This window comes from Patagioenas fasciata, chromosome 3 (genome assembly GCF_037038585.1).
Source record: "Patagioenas fasciata isolate bPatFas1 chromosome 3, bPatFas1.hap1, whole genome shotgun sequence".
NCBI classification, from domain to species: Eukaryota; Metazoa; Chordata; class Aves; order Columbiformes; family Columbidae; genus Patagioenas; species Patagioenas fasciata.
This window is the reverse complement of record NC_092522.1, coordinates 30,225,194-30,235,754: the sequence shown is the minus strand read 5'-3', so window position 1 is coordinate 30,235,754 and position 10,561 is coordinate 30,225,194.

The window sequence follows — 10,561 nt, the reverse complement described above, 5'->3', positions numbered from 1 at the left end:
AATGTCTCTTTTTCTTGTTCCGCTATGAAATCTGTGTTTTCCTTGCTGATGCCAGTCCTGAAGTCAAGGATTCAAGCTCTGTGATTGAGAACAATCATGGTAAACTTGACTGGAGAAGGCAGTGCGTGACCTCTGCTAAGGTGGGATGACACTGTGAAGCAAGAGCCATAGTGGTCCTGGAGCAGCTTGAGAGGATGTATGTTCTCCTGCCAGTATCTGTCTGAAGGAAAAAATGTAATATTTCTCTGTCAAAGTGCTGCAAAACCAAGCTATACAAAAATGCTTATGTCAGTGGGTTCCCTCAGAGATTACACCCAGAAATCAAATTTCTTGAGGTTTTCTGCTATTCTGGAGAACAAATGTTCAAAAGCGATATAGAATAATCCAGTAAATTTATATTAAACTATCTGAAATACATTTTAATATAAGTTCTATAGTCAGCTACATTCTATGAACAAACACAAAATATTCGTATCGTGTGGAAGCAGAGCATCAACTAGAAGTAATATAAAAAAGAAATAATGTGCTTACAAATATGTACTGAGAAGTAGGAAAAGGCTGCTTCTAATGCAAAAGGATTGATGGAGCCTTTTACTATGCAACTCACAGTTCTGCTCAGGGTTGATTTGCCTCCTCCGAAGGTCTGCAGAACCTTTTGCTGTTCAGGTGTGTGCCATAAAGATCAGGTGCTACTCCTGCTGCCTCCTAGATTTCTGAGTGAAGCTTTATTCGGTAATTATGTATTATACTTCAATTCCTGTCCTAAGTTGTTCGTATAATACTTTCCTCTTGTGCTAAGCAGTTGCTTTTTTCTTATAAGTGATTAAATTCCACTGCTGGTAGAAATTGTTCCAATATACTCCTGCTTATCTTACAAAATACTACCTATATTAATAAATGCATAATTTTAGGGTTTTGGTGTAATTACTGCTACATTTTTTTAAAAGTAGCTTATTAATACAACCACGCCAGGAGGTTGGAAATCTTGTTAATTTATGCCCTCCCAGCCCTTGAACTGAAAAATGACGTGCTGAAGAAACTGTCTTACTTGAGTACCAAGACCCAAAGCTGCATTTCAAAATGTAAGATAAATTGACTTAGATCACATACCTCAGATTCATTTACTTGTTTAATTTATAAAACGCAACTTGAAAAACATGTTTGCTTGATGTAAGAGCTCCAAGTCTAATAAAGAGGATTGAACTGGATGAGAACAAACAATTCAAAACTGACATCCCTTTAGCTCAGTCACAAGCTGAAAATTGACAGCACTCCTAACGTTCATATTCACCAGGTGAGTTATAGAAATAATTTTCTCCCTAACCTAATGGAAGGAAGAAATCCAATTACATTCTGAATCCTCAGCAAGAACAGGTATAACTTTTCATCTCGTTATTAACATTTCCAGCTGTCATCAGAGGGATTGTTTGGAAATGCGGCCAATCTTTCTTCCTTCATGACCTCTGGAAGGCCTGAAAATGCCAAATATAAAGCATTCTCTGTCTATAGAACATTAACAGTAATGGTCAAGTTTATATCAGGATGCTTAGATGTTGATAGTGAAGGGAACAATCTGTAAGTACAAAGCAGGTTTTTTTGGTTTTGGTTTTTTTTTTTTTTTGTTTGTTTGGGGTTTTTTTTTGAGTAAGAATACAGTTGGAAAAGCATGTTTATGGCATTAAGATGTGATTCTGAAGGTCTGGGAGGGCTATGGATGCTCAAAATCAGTTGAAAGTCCATGGGAGTGGTGGCATCATTAGCATGCTACAAGTCAACTGGTGATGCCCAAAACAGGGATCCAGAATTACCTAGCACAACAGTCTTACAAACCTCCAGATGCAAATTGTCATTATTTTGCCTTATCATTTAACTATGTTCTTATAATAAAAATGAGGAGGCATCATGTGAGTGGGATACGAGGGTGGTTTAGCACTGAACGTCATCACATGGTTTGGTGGACCCTGAGACATGCGATAATGCAGTCATAGTCCATGCAGGTGATGTGGCAGCCACAAGCCTGAAAAAACATATATGTTCGCTGTTTGAGTGTTAGTCAAGTAAAGAGACTTGATCATGCACCATATGAAATTTAGCAAACTTGATTAGTTATCCTCCTCTAATCTAAAGCAAAGTTGAAAAGGATGAGATTGAATAAAAAGCTCCCGGGGGTATCAGTTACAGTCTACGTGAGTCCTGGTCAGTCTCCATTTTCTTCATTCTGATCGAATGTGTTTTAAGTAAATCTGTTTCATTTGGAACCTGGTGTTGAGTTTATTTCTCAATGGCAAAAATCCTGACCAAATAAACAATTTGTTGTCGTTGTTGGAGTTGGTTTTGTTTAATAAAAATCCCAACCCCACCCATTTTCCTCATAAGCAACTGCACCATTTTGTAGCTTCTGTGGGACTGGGACCCATGCAATGCTTTTATAGCTCGCTCATACAGCATACAAATACTGTGAAAAGGAGTTTATTCTTCTTTATTGTATCTGCATTTAGTTTTTCTCCTTTAGTTTAGAATATTCCTGTTTAGCTACCACAAATGTTCTTTGCTGGATAATCGCTTTCTTGTTTCCAATTAATTGTTTGTTGGAATTATAAAGGAAAGGTTGCCACCTCCCACTAGAAAATATGCTTGACCCACAGTATCAGTAAAGCCTGGTAAAAAAACAAAGGAATTTTTAAGACTGCATTGTGGGTTTTAGCATCCATCTTCTGATGTACTCAGAAGGTAAAAATGTGCATGAAGCATATGGATGATGTACTGTTCTGAAAGATGCTATGACTAGAAGTGCTGAAACACGAGATGCTGACTCAAAGGTGGGTTTATATATACACCATTATATTTGTTTGGGTTGATTCCAAATAATGGTGGAGTGAATTTGAAAAGCTGCTCTCTCTATCTTGATGAAAAAACAAAAACATTAAAAAATATCTTCAACTCGTTGCCTTTCTTTGGCATTGGTAAATACTATTTTTTTTCCCCGTTAGAAATATAAGACTTCCCGGTGCTTTAATTTGTGCCGTACGAAACTATTTTTTAAACTTTTGCTATGAAGAGAAGTATTCCCCTTTCTCTCTGAATTTGCCAGGGACTTCACGAGACAAGGAGCAACCTGATGGTCCTAGTGACCTAGTCCTGCTAGAGATCCCACCAGACAGCTATGGAAAGCTATGGAAAGGTAAACTTGATGCTCCCCAGTTGCTTGTCAGCTGTGTGCAGGTCTAATCTCCCTGAATAATTTAGAGATGTGTTAAGTTACTCTCATTGAAAATGGCCTTCAAAAGGAAAAAAAGCAGTTGGACTGGTTGGGCCCAAAAATATCCTCACTGTGACCCTGAACGTGTCACCATTCAGTCCCTCTTTGCCAGGAGAAGATGGGTAACACAAGGCTTCCTTTGCGTGTTTGTGCTCAGTTCTGTGTTGAGCAGCAAGCAGAGGTTTATTTTGGTATGTCAGGGTAGACACACTGATGTCCAGCTGAAGGGCACACTTCTTCGAGGCTGCACTGCATTCATTGTATTAACCCTTTTTCCCTTTGGAAAACTTGCTTGAACAAAGATGGTAGGTCAGGTCCCACATCATGGTTGTACTTTGTCTGTGTTTGCATTGCTCTATAATGCCTTTAACCCTCCCGTTTCGTGCATTTAATTCTTCATGTGGTCTTCATCCAGTTTTGGACATGTGAGCCTAGATGTTATGGTTTTTGTGGTTGTGGAAAATTTAGTGAGAAGTGTTTTGTAATGACAAACAATACCAAATTGGTAGGCTATAGTTACTTTTCCAAGATGTAATTATGAGTTTATTACTAGTATCTTCAATGTAGTCTTGATCAATTATTGAAGTTTAATGTCTGTAAATATGAAACCATTGTCTTACTTGAGTTTAGAGGATTTTTTTCGGACCTGTGCATATGAGCTTGATAGAAAAAGCTGTGCTAGTGCCAAGCTTATGTTTGAACTTGTAGAGTGTGACTGAAGGAGACAGACCAAGGTTTTAAGGATTGGCATTATATAAAATGAAATTTTAATTCAGTCATATATTGTACTTATAACATTTCATGTCAGTAGCTTCAAAATTAAGTATATAGCAATAAAAGCTTTCCATTAATAAATCTCCATCAATCAGAAAAGTTGGCTTTGCTTTATTTCTCATCACAATAATGAGTTTTAAAAATTATTTATGACCTAACTTGTCAATTTTCAAGAAGCCAGGACAGCAAATACTTTTTTTTTTTTCCTGAAAGAATTACGTACACAATATCTCTACCTTTTTGTGTTCTGCATGTTTGTAAAATAACAGCCCAGGCTTTCCACATCAGGGTAAATTGATTTCCAAAGCATGGATTTCAAACATTAGTACCTAAAGGTGACTGAAAAAAAAAAAACATGTATGTAGAGATTAGTGCGATACAAGTCTCTGGAAATAGGTGTATTTTGCAGCATAATTTAGGATATTGAAAACTGGTACAGATTTTTAAGACATTAGTTCCCAAAAATCAGTACAGTAATATTATTTTAGACATGTTTATTTTTTACTCTTCATAAAGCATTTACCAGAGATCTTTTCAGCCTTGGACAGTTGTGTCACTAACGTTACTATCCATGCTATGCTGTCACAAGGTACTGAAGCTAGCAGAGCGAAAGCCAAACCAATAAACAGCCTGTGGCATACACTGGAATGCAGCCACCCATTATGCATCCACATATATAAACCTTCAAGAACACTGAGAGATGCAGGTGTGTTTACTACCCGGGAGAGGGGAGCTCAGGCACAAATGCATATGTAACACAGTTATGTAGATATAAATGAATAGGAAACTAAATATCTTGCTCACAAATTCTTTCATAGGGTAATCCATCAGTCTGCTGGAGCCAGGATCCCAGCTCTGCTAATTCTTTAATGGATTAGATATCTTTATGTTTTTAATATGTAGCTTAGATTAGAAACTACAGGATAAGATAAAGAGGGAAGAAGTTGCAAGGAAAGAGAGGAACTAACCTCAGAGTGAAAATCTTGTGCATAAATGATACGATGGAGCTCCAGAGGAACACATTATCCATTTTTCTGTTTTGTGGTTTAGACTTCGTGAATTCTATTGTGTTTGGAGACAAAACATAACTGATAAGCTATAACACAGGCTTGATACATTTTCAGCAATCTTTGCATATCATTGGTGACCGAGAGAAATTGTTTAACCAAAAGGATTAGTGCCTGCCTCATTCACCCTGAGCCCCACCAAAGCAGTAAATTTCCAAGTATTATTTCTGCATGTCTGGGGAAGATTCTCTCGCTCCCTCAGCAACACACAGATGTAAGAGCGTTCAGAAGAGACCTGTATATGAATACATAAAACAATACTATCTGGTCAAGTGGAAGATCGATTTCTAATTCAATACAAAGCTCTCATCTTAAGTAAATACTTTGCAATCATCCCAGTACCTGATTGTTAGCCTGTGGGGATCACACTGAGCAACATGTTCCCTGTATCACAAAGTGGTTTAAATCTGGGACAGTGCTTGCAACAAGTTATGTAAAAGAAAGCTTCTTATAACAAAGTAAATGAAAGGAGGGTCAGATTCTGGTATGAATAACTATATTATCCCAAGGGAACTGTAATGATTCTTGCAGTTATTTGCTGTCATTTAATTACAAGAAGCGCTATGTAGAATAACATAGCAGAGCATAACTTTTTTAACAAAAAGAAGTGTATTTAAGATGTTTTCTGTGGGCGCTGTGTAAGCAGGATCCTTGCAACAGACTAGTGCTTAGGTTAGGAAGGTCATATGTCTCCTGGAAGCCAGAAGATAATGCTGCTTTTTTGGAGACTGTCCTTTTATTTGCAAAAACAGTTCTCTTGTGATTGGGAAGTGGCATTCTCTATTCTGCCCTTCCAATCTGCATCTCTGACCCATTCTTTCCAGGGTATGGTGGCTCCATTCTGAGCTACTTGCCATGCATAAAACTGCTGCAGAAAATGGGAAGTGTGGAAAACAGAGTGAATGGGAGGGGGGCTGGAAGTGAGCACCCAGGGGCTGTCAGCAGGAAAATGCACATAAAGGACAAGTAGGTTGAGGGAAGGATTTGTTCCCGTCCCCAAAACTGTTTTCAGTGGCCTTGGGCACAGGGACAGGGAGCCATTTCTGTCTGGGAATTAGAGAAGGAGATTCTTGAAAAGTATTTCTGCTATAGCAGGTGAACTGAAGCTTAAAAGCATTTATTTAAGCGTTGCATAGCTTATTTGTGATGTACGGAAACCTATTCTAACATCATATTACAAACACTGTTACCTTGTATAGCAGAGATAGCAATCAGAAACTCATTATGGAAGTCATTTTACAAACGCTGCATGTTTTCTTGTGGTCGTAGCTTTCAAGCCTGTTAATGTTTTACTAGAAGCTTTCCATTTGGAAAATATTTACCATATTAATTCTAACATGATTAAGTGCTTTGCTTGGGAATTTTGGTGGTCACTAATGGGGTTAATACTCATCATTAGAGCACAAACATAATTAATTTCCCATAGTATTAAAATTAATCACTTTTGAAGCTAAATTAGTCAACAGTGAGAATGGACAATGACCGCATTTCTGATTACACTGTCTCATGGTTTCCCAAATAAAACCTTCACTTACATAAGAGACAGAACATGTGTGTGTTTCAATAACTATCATTAGTACTAAACTAATTCGAGGGTAAAGAAGTACTAGGGCTGACATTCCAGAAGATGTGAGGAAACTATTTAATCTTTTCTTTTGAGATGCAGCGGGAATTTGGTTTTACTTATAGGCTTTTGTTTCTTCTTTGCTGAACAAAAATAAGCAAAAGAATCTGAAGAGTAAATCGCCTTCAGCTGTGCTCAGTAAAACAGGTTATCTGGTCTGTTGGTTTCCTCATGCCATTTAGGAGATAAAGCTTCTGGAGATGTCTTCTGCACCTGTGGACATGGTGTTTCTTGGGCAGCCCTCTGCTGAAGGCTCATATCAGCTTCCTGGGGGTTCTGGTGGACAGCAGGATGACCATGAGCCAGCACTATGCCCTTGTGACCAGGAAGGCCCATGGCATCCTGGGGTATATTAGAAGTGGGGTGGTTACTAGGTGGAGAGAGGTTCTCCTTCCCCTCTACTCTGCCCCGGTGAGACCACACCTGGAATATTGTGTCCAGTTCTGGGCCCCTCAGTTCCAGAAGGACAGGGAACTGCTGGAGAGAGTCCAGTGCAGGGCAACAAAGATGATGAAGGGAGTGGAGCATCTCCCTTGTGAGGAAAGGCTGAGGGAGCTGGGGCTCTTTAGCTTGGAGAAGAGGAGATTGAGGGATGACCTTATTAATGTTTATAAATACATGAAGGGTGAGTGTCATGAGGATGGAGCCAGGCTCTTCTCGGTGACAACCAATGATAGGACAAGGGGCAATGGGTTCAAACTGGAACACAGGAGGTTCCACTTAAACTTGAGAAGAAACTTCTTCACAGTGAGGGTGACAGACACTGGAACAGGCTGCCCAGGGAGGTTGTGGAGTCTCCTCCTCTGGAGACGTTCAAAACCCGCCTGGACGTGTTCCTGTGTAACCTCATCTGGGTTTTTTTTTTTTTTCTCCGGCGGGGGATTGGACTGGATGATCTTTTGAGGTTCCTTCCAATCTCTGACATTCCGTGATTCCACAAAAAATCGAAAAAAGAGAGTGGCGCGCCCTTTCCTGCAGCTTTGCTAATTGCCCTGCATCCAGCTTTTAGGCAGAGTCTGGGTCCTGGGTATTTTTAATTGGTGGGGTCAACTGCATCCATCCAGCAGGCTATCAGGCCAAAGAGGATCAGCAAAGCTAAATACTGCTGCTGTAGGACAGTTTCTGTCCTGACTCTTTCTGATCCTGCAGCTTCCTATGCCTGGGGGAAGAGGCACGAACTGAAAAGCAAAAGCACCAGTCTCTGCAGGAATTGTTTCCCCCCAGGAACCATGAGAAGAGCTTGAGGGACCTTTCTTTGCAGGTAAGCTTCATACCATGGTTCTTTCCATTGGAGGTGGGGAAATAGCTCTCTGGTTTTAATAGAAAATGTAATTAGCGTTAACCTGAATTTAAATAATTGTTGAACTATTAGATAGTTATTAGCATGCCCTATCATTTGCTATCAGAGAAATGCAAATACGTGTCACCGCATCAATTCATGAGAACAAAGATTGGAAGCTGATAATTGTTACTGTAGTTTCCTACCCCAGAGATCCAGGAGGTTTTTGTTCTTATATACAAATCACAGCATTTGCAGTAGCCTCTCTGTTAGCAGCAGTAAACTGTGGTGGGTGTTAGCAAAAATATAAAGACGTATTAATTCTGCGTTTGCAAAACAGATTTACCTTCAGTGATGCAAAATGGAATATATGCAGAATCAGTGCTCTATATGCTTTTGTGTTAGTTTTATAGTAATGATCCTATCTGTTAAAGATTCCAAATTTTAATGAGCATTTTGGCCTGTGCTCTAGAAGTGCACTACTGTCTAAAAAATATGTTATTATGAATGACTGCAGTCAAATGGAGCATTATGTAATTATTTTGCAAATGGACTCCCTCTCTAAGTACTTGGAAGTTATAAATTTGTTAATTTTGTCTTCCCAACCTGTAAAAAGGTCCCCTAACAGCAATTTCTCCCACCTTACAAGGTATTGAAATTAACTCTGTAAAGCTACGTTAAGAGATGATTCAAAATAAAGCAGTATCTAAAGACATAGTGTCTCGTTATATGTGTTAATTACCTCCAACAATAACTGAGTATTAGGTAAATTTAACCCTTTTTTCTTTTTAAAATAAAAATACATCAGTTTTAGTAGTTCTATAAAATATTAATTCTAGGATAAAATTCAGGAGGTACGTCTAGTCCGTGACTATTTTTACATGAAGCAGTCCTTGATTTCAAGAACACTGTCACCATGTATTGAGAATATGGCTTGATCTGTCTTTTAAAAATCGCATTTCTTTGAATGCAGATTAAAGTTCTTTTCTTGACATTTATTCTTGTGCCACAAGTGTCAAAACAGAAACTGCAAGCATTGTGCTAAAAGAAAAATTATTTCATTTTCTGTGCAGCTTCTGTAATTGCCTTTGTGTCCTTTTTCAAACTGCTGTTCTGCAACTCCTTGGAGCCCGTCCTCTCTGTGAACAGCAGTTCATGGTTCTGAACTTCTGTGCCTACTATGGCAACAGAACCTTAAGATGCAAGCGGAAAAACTCTGCCATCTCCAAGTTACACGGTAGCAAATAAATTGATTATTTCTCCTCATTCATATGAATAGATTCTGTCCTCTGAGCTTAATTCTGCTCACTGCCCTGAGCAAAAATGAGAGTGTTTAGCAGAGGTTTAGTGTGTTGGTGACAAAGCCGCCTCCGATCCTCTCCCAGGTTGGGCACAATTACATAAGCACTCCCTGCACGCAGCTGCAGGCTCCAGCGCAGGAGCTTCTGCATCAGCTCCCCTTCCCCGAGAGGAGGTGCTGCTGGTGGAAGCACACAGGCGGGGGTTTATCAGCCCTACGCCTCCTCTCGCTGCCTACGCTGGCGCTGCGCTGTCACCGTGGATCAGCACAGCAGCTTCGCGGGTCAACGCCTGGTTAGACCCTGCTGAATGCGCTTCCGAAGTGCTGTTCTATCCCCGTCCCCAGATACCGGAATCTATTTCTTTCGGCAAAATGTAAAACAGATGGGATAATGCGTTGGAAAGCTTGGAAGTCAGATCCTTTCAATTATTTTTTTTTTTTTCTTTATGATCTTAATTTATGCACATATGAAAGTGAAACACAGTTTTTTTTTTCCTTTCTCTGCTTGTCTCTTCCCTCTCCAAAGCATCAAAAAAAAAAAAAAAAATCAATCTTTTCCAATAACGTTTTAAAAATTGTTTTTGAAATCAAGAAAAATTTGGAAAGATAACCCATGAAAAACTGTTCCGACCAACAATTTTAAAACAAACCATGAGCTTTACTTTTTCTTTCTCTTATAATCTGTAGAAATATCTGTCTAGAAAATGTTTATTTGTCTAGCACAGCATGATCAGCATGTGGTAGAGCTGGCAATAAAACACAGCTTTCCAATGCCTGTTCAGTTCTTTATTGAGAAAAATATTCTTCTCCTCCCTGCAGCTCCTGGTGTATTACAGTGCACATCTTACAGTTTCTAAAATAAAGGATATAAGTTTTACAGATAAGACTCTCCTTAATAAAATAAGCATGATTCTGATTCAAGAGCTCTGGTCAGTCTGTGCTCTGAATCAGAGAAGGCTCCAATGAAAACAAGCACGCACCAGGAAAGCAAAGATCCATTCCCCATGTGTTTTGGTGCCTTCGGTCACTTCAGAACAATGTGGGCACATTTAATGAAATGCACTGACGTTTTCAGAGCAAACTTCCAGGTTCTGCTGCATCTGTGGAAATGGTAGTTTGCTGTGGCTTCCACAGGGGACCACAATAGATGTCTTGGATTTAGACTTTGACTTGTTACAAATCCCTGTACTCAACCAGGGTAGTAGTAGAGCCCATAGGCAACTGGAAAGGTAAGCATCAGCAGGTTGATGTTATTGAA